The 14,784-nt window shown below is 40.1% G+C and overlaps 1 protein-coding gene across 1 annotated transcript in view; it reads left to right on the forward strand.

Moving 5' to 3' along the window:
• Nucleotides 1-14,784, forward strand: part of LOC143363598 (potassium channel subfamily K member 6-like) — a 146,743-nt gene that overhangs the window by 108,129 nt on the left and 23,830 nt on the right.

The raw sequence follows: 14,784 nt of genomic DNA on the forward strand, positions 1-14,784 counted from the left end.
ATGCACTTCTGGCACACACGGTTTTTATTTAGAGAGAAAACAACATGATATAATCCACAACAAAAATAGACGATCTTTTACGAAAATTTGCTACCGCAATCTCTCTCCCAAAACTTTTGGGATAAATCATAAATTAAATCATTCGACATACATAGGTTAACACCTCTTTATAAAGAATAAAAAGCAGCATCGATCGGTGCATAAGAAAATATGTAGTTCCATTTAAAAGATCAAAGTTGACCTCATAAGTCCTTGACGTGTTCCCCTACAAAAAAAAAAAAAAACTAATAATTCCAGTATATTCATCTCTAGAAACCATTTAATATCCATCCAAACATTTTTCGGTGCGAATAATAATGATAATGACCTAAATCAAGGTGGTAATATCTGGTGGCCCACCCTGTATATATAGTTTTCCTAAACAGTTTTTTGATCGCGTTATGCCGGAGTCTACCGGGTTAGAGCATGGCTCGATAATCGGAATACGGATCGAGATTCGAAGAAATCGTTTGAAAAAAGGAACCAGTCCTGTTCAAGTTCTCGATTTAACGACACGCATGGACAAGAGGGGAGAATGAGAAAACGTTGAGCTGCAAGCGACAAGTCCTGCTCACTGTCCCATTCTGCTTGAGCTGAAACGAAGGTCGTACGGACGAGAGAGATTTTGCGAGGAAGGTCGGCAGAACCAGCTGGAGAGTGGTTCACACCCCCGGAAGACGACGGTGGTGAGAGAATATCGTCTCGGATAGGTGAAAGATGAAAGGGGTGCGAGCGGGAGGTATTAAGCTGAGACTTATTCCTCCAGTAATTACGACTAATAGCCACCCCCTAGCGCCGGAGGAGCGAAACGAAATAGAGCCACCGGTATCTTGGCGCTGCCTGAGAGAGCCCGAGAGAATTCAGCGCGTCGGTAAACATCCGGACCATAAATTTTTCCAGGATTCCGAGGAATTTTCGTGCACTCCTCGAGCTCCTTGTAGATGTTCGGTGACGCTCCTTATTACCCAGAGAGGAAATGTCTTCGAGCGATTGTCGTGTTACTACTCGTCGTCAAGAGTGAAAAGATGCGACTGACTGAAGTATATCGAAATTGGAACAAATTCGCGCCGAATAAAATGCGAATCGATGGTTACCATCGATACCATATGTGCGAGCGCTATGATGAGTTTGTCTTCGACAGTTTCTGCTCGCAGACTCCGTTCCATCGAATTTGAAATTTTCGTCAGAAAATTAAGCAGTTTTTTCATTATCGGTAATATTTAGTATTTTCCTTTCTAATATTTAAAATGTATAGTATTTTAAGTTACAGAAATCGTGAAAATTCCAAAATGCAGTACCTAAAATATAAAAATAAAGAATTTGATATATGATACAATTTATTTTTATCGTCTGTTATAAACTAATGTTATATTACGTTACAATATTATATGTATAGTAATATCTATAATAATATTATAGGACAACATAAAATTGATTATCATTTATACAGTTGTAAGAAATCAGGAAATTAAACATTAGATTAGTGAACAAAGTTATGAAGTACCTCAGAAATTATAGTGATGGCCTCATATTGTATTTATAGTAAACAGTACTATTTGTGGGACTGTAGACAATATCTTCACCAGTTTTAATCTGAATTAATCAGATCATTTTAATCAGATCTTATAACAGATTCTGTTTGAAACATTCATTGCGAGTCTGGGGTTAAAAAAATTGTAATTACGAAGACTATCACTGAAATAAATGCTAGTAGCGAACGTGTTAAATTGTCCGTTATATTTGTGTGTGATTGAAGTAAAAATGTTGGTCGTTACTAATAAGATGGCGCTAGATACACATGCTAACTAATCTTGGGCAGTGTCCAAGTTTGAATCTGATAAACGATTACTCTTCTCGAAAGTTTCAATATAGGATAGAATATAATGGGGCATCTTCTGGAAAAGTTTTTTGATCCCCATCCAAATTTGTACGACACACTTACAGTGTCCCCAGAATTATTTACTTGTCCTTATTTCGGGGGCTAGGTAGATACCCCTGCCCACGGAAACAAGGATTACATAAATCTTCCGGGTACTCTTTTCTACCATTTATGTTCTTCCGCACTTTACCAACTTGCAAAACGTTGCAGACCTGTTCCTCGCCGGTCTATCTTCGATCTCGGCCATATTTCGCAAAAAGTCGGCAATTTGCTTCGACCCGTTCACTCGTAAAACGCTCGGCGCCGGTGAGAAAATCGCCACAATAATGGCAACCCTATAGACAGCCTGCAATGTATGTAGCACCGAATGGCTTTCCCCCGTGATTTATGCGCCGATCTTATCGCGTCTTTATTCCCTCAACTCATTGCAACGTTCCGGGCACGACCAGCGGGGCTTGCATTTCGATGAGACGCGAGCATCTTGCGTTCCGTACGAGAGAAACAATTACAGATTGGAAATTGCCAACAACGGTTCGAATTGATAGGTCACCTCCGCTATCGAAGTTATCGACGGTATCGTTAGTATCGATGCGACACGTTTCAGCGATCGCACGAATGTGGAACAAACTATAGCGTGATTAAAAGTTTCAAGAGTTTTGAACCATTGAGTCTCGTATAAGGGTCACCTTCGATTATGTCAATAGAATGCACAATAGTTTTCCTCGAATTCGAATAAAGCACCAAGTTCTGCGTGAAAAAAGTATTATACCACAGAGGGCTCAAAATTAATAACTGCAGGGACTTTCTCAAACTCGTTTCATTTTTTAAACATTAAAAATGAAGTTTATCGCGAGCTATCAACGATGGCCGTAAATTATTAGGACGTATTATTATTAACTGCAGAAACACTAGAAAACATTATTCCTTTACTCATAAATTTGTCTTAAAAATATTTTAGAAATTATCCATTTTAAGCCCTATCTGGTGTAATATTTTTTATGGAGAATTTGGTACTTTATCCGAATTTAAGGAAATATATTAGACATTTCATTCAAAAAACTGAAGGTGACCCTCGTATCTCGATAAAAAAGAAATGTAACAAAAAAGAAGTTGCAGCACTGTACGTCCTCCTGAAAACCATGCAACATTTGTTTGAACAATTTATTCGTACCACAAATAACATAAGAGTTACTTGAAGTCGTCAGGTTACGAGATTCAGCTTATAATGATATCCAAATGTGAGCATCTTCTCCAGTACTACATTCATTTTCATTGGTATTAAATTGTTTGCATCTGTGACTAATTATTCAAATATATACGAAGAAATATTTTTTCGTGACTTTTTCTCAGCATAAAAGTAGTTTTGATGACATTTTATTAATACATAAAACATAAATAATAGTAATACAATTGTACTTTACATTCGATTATACAAACCCACAATACCAGATGTATCCAACAATTCTGGTATGTATTTCCCGATAGAATATAACGATCAATCATTATCTCAAGTCATATTTACTTTTACGATACATAATATTTACGAGTGTAGCCAAATTTCTCGTTTTAATGTGAAAACAGATTGCGTTGTGTCTGAACATAGATAGTACGTTATTTATTGGGCTTTTGTTTTCGCGTAGACGTTATTTTACGGACATTTGAATGTAACGTACATCTCTCCGCAATTAGTCCGTTAAATCAAGCTTTCACTGCAGCATGCTTTTATTACTTGAGTCCGACCGAATGTTTATTAATCCATTTTAATCTACTCTGCAAAATTATTCGCGCGGACTTAACGTGTCCCTCCATGAATGTTGATTTACAATTATCCACGTAATTTACATAATTACGTACACAAACAGTTCCAATTTGAATCAATAAATAAAAATTGTACCGCATGTTTAGCAAAATATAATCAACGTAACAGGAGAACAACCTTTTTGTTTAATAAAATATATTAATTAAAAATCGTACAAATTGTAGGAAAAGAATTAACATACTATACATGTAATATGTGTAATAATTAACATAAATAATTAACATACAATTATGTGAAACAGAAGCCAAGAAATTTGAGGCAACTCGAATAATCGTTTCCCCGGTTTTTGATCATGTTAACGGTCTACCACAACTGTTTCCTTTCATAAGTTGCAAGATCTTTTACCAAATTACCATGCGATTTTTTTTTTTAATATTTGAAATTATGGGAACAGTTGCTTGCTGACTTTTTTATTCAATCATTTTTGCAGTTTTGGTTTCACTTGATTTCTCGTTGCGACCCATGTCGACGTAGGTTAGGCCTACCTGACTTCTTCTTCGTCGCAGGCCACACGGTTCCCACCATCAATCTGTCCGCTCCTCCGCAGACTCCTTCTTATGTTATAATACAGGTGTTCGGTTGCGGATTTCAGAAGTGATACGCGGACGATTGTTCCACCCAAGGTTGTAAATCTTGGGCCCGGTTGGATCGCGGACGCGTCACTTCCGATACCGCCGATGTTTACTGTCCGCCAAATTAATCTTGAACAGCCGTTTCAATATTTAAGTGATTGGATTGAGTCGGAAGCGCGTTTCATCCAAGACCTGCTAGAGGATTCGTCAGTAAGGCTGATCTAGTAGACTCTGCCTTAGACGCGTCGGTTCTCGTTTCGTGTGATTTGTTTGTGTGTGTACGATTGCGAGAGCGTTTCGCGTCGGATCTTGACTGTCTGAGATCCGTTTTCGAAGAGACTCAGAACTGGATGTCTCACGGTTCGTGTTCGATCCCACCGAGTTTTTGTCAATCATCGCGAGGCAACAGCTGCATAGAGTACAAGCTGAAAGCCATTTTATGCCCTTCTCCGATTTCTAGCCATCTTTCGAAAATTAGAAGAATGCTAATAGGCCGTGATCGAAGGCCGTACGCACGGCTCCCGAGGGTTTTTTAGCTGATGGCATTGAAAAGTGGCCATAAATGTCAATCCGGGAAATCCTCACTCCGCGTACCACCCGCAATGTACCGGAGGTCCCGGATTCGAACAAAGCGGGCCTTATAGCCCGCACAAGCGTCTAACAGGCCAAGAGCCCTCTCTTGTGCCACACGTGCGCGTGCCCCTTAACCGTCGTCACCGGACCCAAGCTAAGGGGCAATAAATTCGTTAGCGAGCCACTTAGGCTAAATACTCGGGTTGTTCCGGGGTCCTGCAACTCGTTTTTTCCAATTTCCCTGGTTTGACTTGTGGGTGGAGACTTCCTCCTTGTTCCGTCGCAAGGAACAATTCAAGTGGTGCTTGCCTTCGGACAATTGTTTATGATACGCTCGTAACTAAGTGATCACCTTCAACGATTAGGCACGGCGCAACAGTGACGACAATCCAGGCTCGTATCACAGCCTGCCTTTCGTTTGTAGTCACTTCCTATGGTTACGGGACGTCATAAATTGAGTCCTACGAAGGACCACCCAAAACAAAAGGGCACTGTTCAAAAGTGTTAAGGGTCAGCCTTGTTGAGAGATCGGCATCAGCTTACGCTCTCCAGGGCAAGGCCCATTCAGCTCACCTAAACAGAGCGACAATCAGTCAATGATGCACGGATTGGGTAACGCAACATTCAGCAGAACCAATCAGTGCACTTCCTCTTCCATGAGGACTGCCCTCTCAATACATAGAGGAGTCTCACGAGACGGAAGAACTAAAAATCAAACGCTCTCACTAGTTTGATTCAGACATGAAACATTCAGTTCCAAGTCTTTTTCGAACATTCAATTCCAAGTCTTCAAACGTGAAACATTCAGTTTTGCGAAGACGGGGTTTCGTCGTCGGGCTATGCGAGCCTGGCGAGCGATCAGCTTTTGTCCGAAACGATTCTCGCGAGGACGAGCGGTTTTTGTCAAAAACGATGCTCGTGAGGACCGCTCGATCTGAGCTCTCTTCTGTTCGTGATCGCGTTGCGATAACATCGTGCGTCGCGCGTGCATCCAAGGTTCGATATAGCTCAACAAGTTTCGACGTGAAACATTCAGTTTGAAACGTGAAACATTCAGTTTCAACGTGAAACCTTCAGTTTCAAATCTATTCAAAAAGATGGATCTCCAATAACCAAGATCCGACGCGGAACGCTCTCGCAATCGAAAACAACGACCAAGCACGAGACGAACCGACGCGTCTAAGGCAGGGCCTGCTAGATCAGCCTTACCGACGAGTCCTCTAGCAGGTCTGGGACGAAACGCGCTTCCAATAAAATTACTCGATCAAATATTGAAACGGCTGTCCAAAATTAATTTGGCGGACAGTATTCCTCGGCGGTATCGGGAGTGACGCGTCCGCGTTTCATTTCTAAAATCCGTATCCGAACACTCCTCCACCGGGGAGGGTTGTCCCGGAAGATTCTTCCCCCTCGGGTCAGCCAGCGAATGAGAAGGACTTTTCCCCCAAGTTGGGATTTTTTCTTGGCACCACCGAGGTGACCAGCGAGCGGACCCCGGGACGGACCGGGACTTAGATTCGACACTCGTTCGACTTACACTCGACTTGCGTATGACGACTCGTTAGAAACTCGTCTCTTTTACTCGGAAATTCTTCGATATTCCTTATACCGCGTGAGTCTACTGGCTCCTTGAATTAGTTGCCTAAAGTTAGTTCTGCAGGCAACAGTTGTTATGTTATTACGTTATTAATAAAGATCTATTTATACACGAACGAAACAATTCAGTTTGAGTAAAACTCGAGAGTGATTTCGACTTTCAGTTCTTCTGTCTCGTGAGGCTCCTCTATGTATTGAGAGGACGGTCCTCATGGAAGAGGAAGTGCACTGATTGGTTCTGCTGAATGCTACATTACCCAATCAGCGCATCCTTGAATGATTGTCACCTTGTTTAGGTAAGCTAAGTGGGGCTTGCCCTGGAGAGCGTAAGCTGATGCCGGTCTCTCAACAAGGCTAACCCTTGACACTTCAGAACAGTGCCTTTTGGTTTGGGTAATCCTTCGTAAAGGCTTCATTTGTGACGTCTCGTAACCATAGGAAGTGAAAACAAACGAAAGGCAGGCTTGTGACTTGAATGGTCGCTACATGTTGCGCCGTGCCTAATCGATGAAGGTGATCACTTAGTCACGAGCGTATCATAAATAATTGTCCAAAGGCAAACCCCACTTGAACCGTTCCTTGCGACGGAACAACAGGCCTGGGCAACTTCTTCCCCGTTGTCGCTTCACGACCCCTACCAACAGTGTACAGGTTCCCCCCACTACTGGCTACTTCATATCACCCTTCTTTTATCATGGAGATAATCAGTATTACGGATACCCCCCCCCCCCCCCGAGAGGAAGTCGGGGTTATGTGGGACTCCCCTCGGCCTGGCGGACACCCGAAGAACGGCCGACGGGACAACGTATACCGCACTAAATCCTCCATGTCCGTCCATAAGCTCCTGGGGATACCCGTGATCCGGTGTACTCGTCCTCTCCCTCCTCCGAACCTATGCTACCTGAGACCAACCCGCAACGAGCGACGCGATGGCCTCCTCCAACTTCATACTACCCTACCGTGCTTTTATCACTCCTGGAGACAACCTTCCACATAGGATTCTAGCCCAGCGACCCCTTCTCCAACAATCCATAGGAGCATGGTGGGGGGTGTCTAAGGAGTGGGAACAAGACTCGCTTATGGCTCGCGAGTGTTATAGTATACGATAGGAATAGGGCCGCGATAGAAACAAATGCCATGCGTTTCTGGTGATACGACCGTCTGAAATAGCGGGGGAACGTCACTTCCCACCTGAGCGGAACGAAGAAGTGGGATACATAGTCGCCAGATCAAAACTTATTCCCCCACTCTAATTTCTCCTTCTACCACGCTATTCCCCCATGCTTCTGCCACGACCCGGTCACGTGATGCGTTCCGTCTCTGTGGTGCCTGTGTCACAATGTCACGTAACTACCGCGGTACTGGCAGAGAGAGGGTAACTTTTTCCCCTCAATTTGTGCTCCCTCCCCTCATCTGGTACAATGGTGGGAAAACCCTGACTTAGGCCTGACTTAGGTTACGTCTGTTGAGCTGAACTATACTTTTAAAACACGAAACTAACTGTTGATTGCGTGATCATTCGCAAATTAGCGACCGTTAATTTTGGGGCACTGGTCTAACACTGTTTGGGGACCAATTAACCCAAATTAACTCAAGTACCATACATTTTAGTATAATTTATTTTTTCCTAAGATTTTCATTTAAATTGATTTTATTTTTATTCTTTCGACCGCGAAGGGGACCCTTTGACTGAATTAGATCCTGAACTGCAGCCCATAAAGAGCGAGGTGAACTTTATTTGCTAACACTGTGTGTTTCATCCTGAAAATCTACATATGTAGTTTCCGAGACATTAAAAATAGTACACTTGTGCTATCACTTTGTCCAGGAGTGTATTTCATGGGATCTCAATTAAAATGTGAGCCACGTCTTTAGTGTTCTGCAACACAGGTAAATAATCCTCACCGGATGATGAAATTATGCGCGTTAACAGGGAAATTTCGTCAATAATCTACGGTAACGTTCTGACTAGTGTTCCTGATTTCTCAACATTTTTCATTTCTCGAGAAATGAGAAATAAGACTATATTTCTCGATAGTTCTCGATAATTCTCGAGAATTTTTAATAAAATAAAAAAATATTGGGAAATTTTTACCAAAGTTTTATAAAGTGAAACATTACGCTTTTCTTTTGAAATGACTTCTTAAGAAGCATAATGCTTCTAATGTAGAATCAGACGATCTACTTCTTTTTTTTTTTTGTAACAAAATCTGTAGCCGTAGAAAAATTTCTTCCATTTTGTGCGGATGTTGGCTTTATCGTATACAGAACAGAAGATTGGGTGTCCTGTTTTCAGTGGACTAAAAAATTTGGAATTCCTTTGTTAGAGCCTGGAATTTATTTTCTTCTGCCGCTAAACTCTTGACACTAAATTCTTGAAGGCTATCTGCAATTTCTAATTCTAACTGTTTTTCCAGTGATAGTTCCTCATTCTGAGAATCTGAAAGTTTTTCACTATTTTCATAAGAATCATTGTTATATTTTCCAAAAAGTCTGCTTAGAATTTGTTTTGCGATTTTATACGTGTTTAGTCGTGCACCTTTTGAGTGGTGCAGCTGGTGCAAGGAACACTCTTGTGCGTGTCGGTTTGCACTTTCGACTCTGACATTAACAGAGCCGAAGAAATAAAAAGAAGTACGCGGATTTGGTGGTGGACTACGACTCTACGGTTGCTCGGAGGAGTAGTGGTTTATTCGAGGCTACTTGGTTGACTGGTCTTGTCGTCTCTTGTCTCCTTGCAGCTAGTCTCGGTGTGGGTGGGGTCTAAGAATCTCTGTCTTCTAATTTGTTCGTGATTGGTTGACGCCTACCATTGCCAGAGGGAGGGTGACCTTGTGCCGAGGTGGCCGCGTGGTACCCTCACTCGATGGGTCCGGAAAGGCGTTATAAACCTGGGCCCGGTAGGGTGTTGTAAATTTTGTCCCGGGCCGCTACCATAAATGCTAGTGCATTACAAACGTGGTAGACTGGAGGTAGGCCGAAGTCTGCCACCCAGATGTTTGTTTTCGTCTTGTGACGGAACAATACGTATCTGCCTTGGATGTTAAACAAAAAAATGTATCTTCTGAATCTTTTTACAGAGATTCTGGATTATGCAGATATTTTATAGGGGATACAACAATCTTGTCTCTTCATTTAGATATTTCTTCTTTAATAACAACAAGAAACTCATTACTCGATTCAGTATTCAGTTTTTCTAAAGTTTTAAGTAAGAAGTTAAGAGAATTTAAGAATTTATGTTATAAAATAAATGAGATTCATAAGAATTTTCCTAAATTTAAATTTCTTGAGAAACACTGGAATTTTTCACGAGAAATGAGAAATAATCAATTATAAAATTTCTCGAGAAATTCTCGAGAAGGAAGACTAGTTCTGACACAGAAACTGCGAAACACGGTGACGCATCGAACGACCCCCGGGTGGTTTATCCTTCAACCCTATCATCAACCTTATCTTTTGACGTGTTGCCTGCAACACGCTCAGCTAGAGAATGTGCGTTTCTATGAAGTATCTAGGCGGCCTCTGCACAGCAGAAGCTAACGCGAGAGAGATATGTTTTATGGGGTAACATTTCCTTGGCGGTGTTGGCGTGTACAAGCAGCTACGGGGAAGTATCTCATACACCAGGAGTACACACCGTCTCCATGAAACCCCAAACAATCTCCCTATTCCATCCACATACCCCTCTATTTCATGTTATTTCTCGATCTGTATACCTTCTTGCCGTGCTCCTAGCGCTCCTTGTTTTCTGCCCCATCGTTTCCCCCTTATCTCGATACACTTTTTCGTCCCCTCTTTTCTGTCCTATGTCCTCTTCTATATCAACTTCAAATAGCTTCACGTGTTTGCAGTGACACGTCACACTCGAGTACTTCAGCGGCCGGCGCGGCGGCGCGACGGTGGCATCGCGTTTATGTGACTTTTTTCGCCCAACGGTTATCGACTTGCGTCACGCAAACCGGACTTTATTAATCCCCTGCCTACCAAATTAAAGCACAGGTTTTTAGCACTCTTTCTTTCGTTCTAGGCTACAACCGCCACTGGTTCTCTGATCATTTGCATTCTGAGTATTTAACAGTGAAAAATAATATACAGCGGATGGTAAAACTATTAGATCCATTTGCATTAGTTGACGATTTTACGTTAGAACGATCAAGTTTTAACCGCAATTGTATCCTAGGGTTTCTCATGACTCCAACAAAATTGCTGTATACAACTAATTCTCGCTACTGTGTTGTACGATAATTGTAAATATCAAGTCTCTTTCACTTCTTTAGAACATTTGGATTATTTAGTCTGAAATTATACAAAATATATTCAAAGGTATCTTAGAAAATTTATACAAAATTTTAAAAAGGTCCTAGTACGATGCTTCGTAATCTAAGTGAGTGAACATTGTTTAAAAGTTAAATGAAAGCTTAGCTACGCTGAATTTTTAAAATACAAAAGCACATTTAGCAGCACTGTAGACAACATTAATCACCACATGGTAAAAAAATGTATTTTTGTACTGTGACTCTAATATTTTGATTATTACATAAAGTTCATCCGACCAAGCTTGAGTTCCAGAAATATCTTACGTATTAATAATAATAGAAAAACTCGCCCGACAAGAACGTGATTAGGTTTAAAGCGGCACAAAATGGTGTTAACAAGAAATTAAAAATTTCAAGGACACCGATGTCATTTAAAAAATAACTGTATATTTTTATTACTGTCACGTAATAGCAAACGTCAAAATAAATTCAATGAGAGTTGATATTAAGACATCTATGTGACCTTGAGTATGAAAGACAAATCGAAATAAATATAATTGAAAAGTAAATGCAAATAAAAACTGATAAAGAACTGCATTTTAGCATCGTTCGTTTATCGTCGTCACAAATTGTGCAATATCTACTGACCCCTAACTTTGGTTTGCTACCTAGGCTACACAGAATGTTACATAAAGGTCCCGTGTGCAAGGATCTTCGTCCATAAATCATTATCACGTTTCCACTATGTGTAAGCTTACGATGTGTCAATTGCCACTGACAATGAGTGAGCTATGGTTAATTTCTTTAGTTCCGTAAGCAAAGCTGCAATGTTCCGACTGTACTAAAATTTTTAACGAAGATTTTGAGGTCAAGTACGGTAATGAATATTTAACACTACGACCTTATTTACCGCGGTCAAATGACCGGTTTTAGATTTTACAATTATTGAAATTAAAAAAATTCATTTGTAGAAAATAATGAAATAAACCTGTCCAAACGTCTATTTTAAAAATTGCGGACAATCTCGATAAATTTAGCCATTTTTATAAGGCATCCTTTGCCAGATACTTCTAATGCTTGGTAGATTTAGTGTTAAAAGATAAATGGACGTACACTAGCCTCTCGACTGTACCGTAAAATTGTAGACGCCCGGAAAATAAAAATTTCTTTCTGTAATTGTTTTTTTATCTGTTTGGTCTATCTTTGAACATATATGAACCATGTTTTACTGTACATTTCTTATAGATTCAAGGTTCATAATTATTAAAATTTTATTATTTTATACATTTATTAGACTATCATTATTTTATGTAGCCATTGAATTGTCATACTTTACATATTTATGAAACTAGTATATTGAAAACATTTTCATTTCTACGTTATACTTGCGACGTACAAACATAAACTTATTTATTTTAAACAATTTAGTGATATAATAATTGTAGACCATAAATGGGGAAATAATTACAACATACATACAGTCGCGTCTGTATTTAAGTTGACGCGGTCGAATTCCAAGAACCCGTTGCTTTGTTTTTCTAATGCACATGTTGTACTTGATCTTCTCGTCCTTTGCTTCTGTTACCATTGAGCATGACCACTGTCGCAGTTAAGCACAAAGTTTCGAAGCGAAGGATCGCAGTAAGCGTAGTAATTACAAATATCTGAAATCCTTGTCCATATTTTACCAGCCGGAAAGTAAGTTGAAGCAAATAATTTGTTCATTTTCCAATCAAAATTTATGGTGTATAATTACTTTTTGATAATAATAGTCATAAAAAGTTTAATTGTAAACCTAGATAAAACCATTTAAAGCATGATCATGCTTGCAAAGAAGCTATTCTGAAACGAAAACTATAAACTACAGAATAAACTATCACTCATTTTTCCTCGTTATCGAGTTCAATACGTGCATGCACCTTCTGCATTCCCTTGCTAAAGCCAGACTGGTTATCCGGTACCATTTCATTTCCTTCTTTAGCCTATTTGCAAATACTGACACGTACGTATATTTTATATCCTGTCACATTAACGTCGCTTCTCTATAATCCTCTAGTCTCCTGTGCATCTGCCTCTTTCATTATTCGAATCCCTCCTCATCGATTCCTCTTATATTTTTGTACATTATTTGTAGAGTATTTTCCTTATCATAACTCACGATTCGTTTTATATGTGATTGTAGCACTGACGCTCTACACTCGCACGGCCGTCAGCAAGTCTTCCTAGACCCAGCTTCACAGTTTCAAGGAAAACGACAAATGTTGTTCCGTCTCAAGACGAAACATATGTTTTATTATATGCAAACATCTGGATGGCAGAATTCGGTTTACCTTCGGTTTGCCACTTTTCCAATTGTACTAGCAATTAAGGTAGCGGCCCGGGACAAGGTATACAACACCTTAAGAGCCCATCGAGTGAGGGTACCACGCGGCCACCTCGGACTCTTCCCATACCCAAGGGGGTGAGATTGCTGGTAAACGCGCGCACGAGGTTACCCTCCCTTTGGCAAAGGGAGGCGTTGACAAAAGTCAATCACCAATCACAGGCAAATTAGAAGACAGCGTGACTAGCTGCAAAGAGACACAAGAGACGACATGTCAATCGATCAACCACTCTAACGCAGTCAAGTTCAAGGCAATTAGTCTTCCTCCAATCGACTAAAAGTGTAGAATCGGAGTCCAGTATCGAAAATTTCCCGTATTCTTTATTCTTCGGCTCTGTAGCGTCAGTGTCGAAGGTGCAAGCCGACACGCACAAGAGTGTCCTTTGCAGAAGCTGCACGAATCACAAGGTGCACGACTAAACAAATGTAGAATGTATTGAATAAACTGTGAGGTGTCATGAAATATTTTGTAAATGTTTTTAATGTAAACTTTTTAAAAATAGTGTACTCTAGTATATATTATGAAATAAATTAACTAAATAACCATTTTTACGTAAATATTAGAAATGTGTCTGGGTCTAAAAAGACCTACCGGTGCGACTGCCGTCAGCGTAAAATTTCGTCAGAGTCAAACACAGGGTGAGTCACGGAAAAGATAACACTTGATTTTCTCTGTTGGTATGAAAGATAAACGTAAGTTTCAAAAGTGAAATGAAACCGTTCAAAGGGGGCAATATAATGATATCGATCGATTGTGTGATCAACATTTTATTTTACGTCATTTCAAGGTCATCGATATTTTTTTTAATGCAACAATGTATGTTTAATCTCATTATGCGATGGCTAATGCCGAGACGAGTTCAACGACCTAGGGCACTATGATCTTGAAATGATCTTAAGTCCATAAATCTGAGTTCCATTACACAAAATCCCAACGTTTCAAATTGAAATTCCTGAGCGCCTGGTGAAAGATAATCTCCATCTAAATGTATTCAAACAATACACAACTTTGAAACATTTACTACGTGTCATTGTCGTCTACTCATTGCAGCAGTGTATCAGTATCAGTTCGTCGATAGACGTCTCAATGTGCATTCTTCAACACAAGAAAAGATCGATTTAATTGTTGTGTATAATGAGAGTCATCAGTGACTTAGAGGAGCCGTTTGTCTGCATGAGGAGCAATTGCCTGAACGCAATTGTCCGTACCCTTCGAATTATTCAATTAAAAAATTTAATGAGACTGGTAGTGTCGAAAATAAAAGATATGGGCGAACGTAAACTGCAACAAATTCAGCAAATACGGTGAATATTTTAATTACAGTAAATATGAATCCACACATTAAGAGTAGACAGCTCGTTCGAGAAAGTGGAATTAGCCAGTCAAAAATTATGCTTTTATACGAATACTGTATTCCCAAAAATTGCATCTCTATTACATATCAGTTCATCAAGAATTCCAGAACCCCAGGGGTTCGCAGGCCAATGCTAGAGCCTGGCAGGTTCCTGGCGTGGCGGCACGAAGGCAGAATGAACAAGATGTATTTATTTAAAAAGCTATCAACCAGCACTTTTCAGAGTTCGTCGTGGTAATAGATGAGGAATACGTTGTTAAGGAATTTAAACGTTATAACAAACAACATAACAATTTATTACTACGCTAATAA

This window comes from Halictus rubicundus, unplaced genomic scaffold (genome assembly GCF_050948215.1).
Source record: "Halictus rubicundus isolate RS-2024b unplaced genomic scaffold, iyHalRubi1_principal scaffold0071, whole genome shotgun sequence".
Taxonomy (NCBI): domain Eukaryota; kingdom Metazoa; phylum Arthropoda; class Insecta; order Hymenoptera; family Halictidae; genus Halictus; species Halictus rubicundus.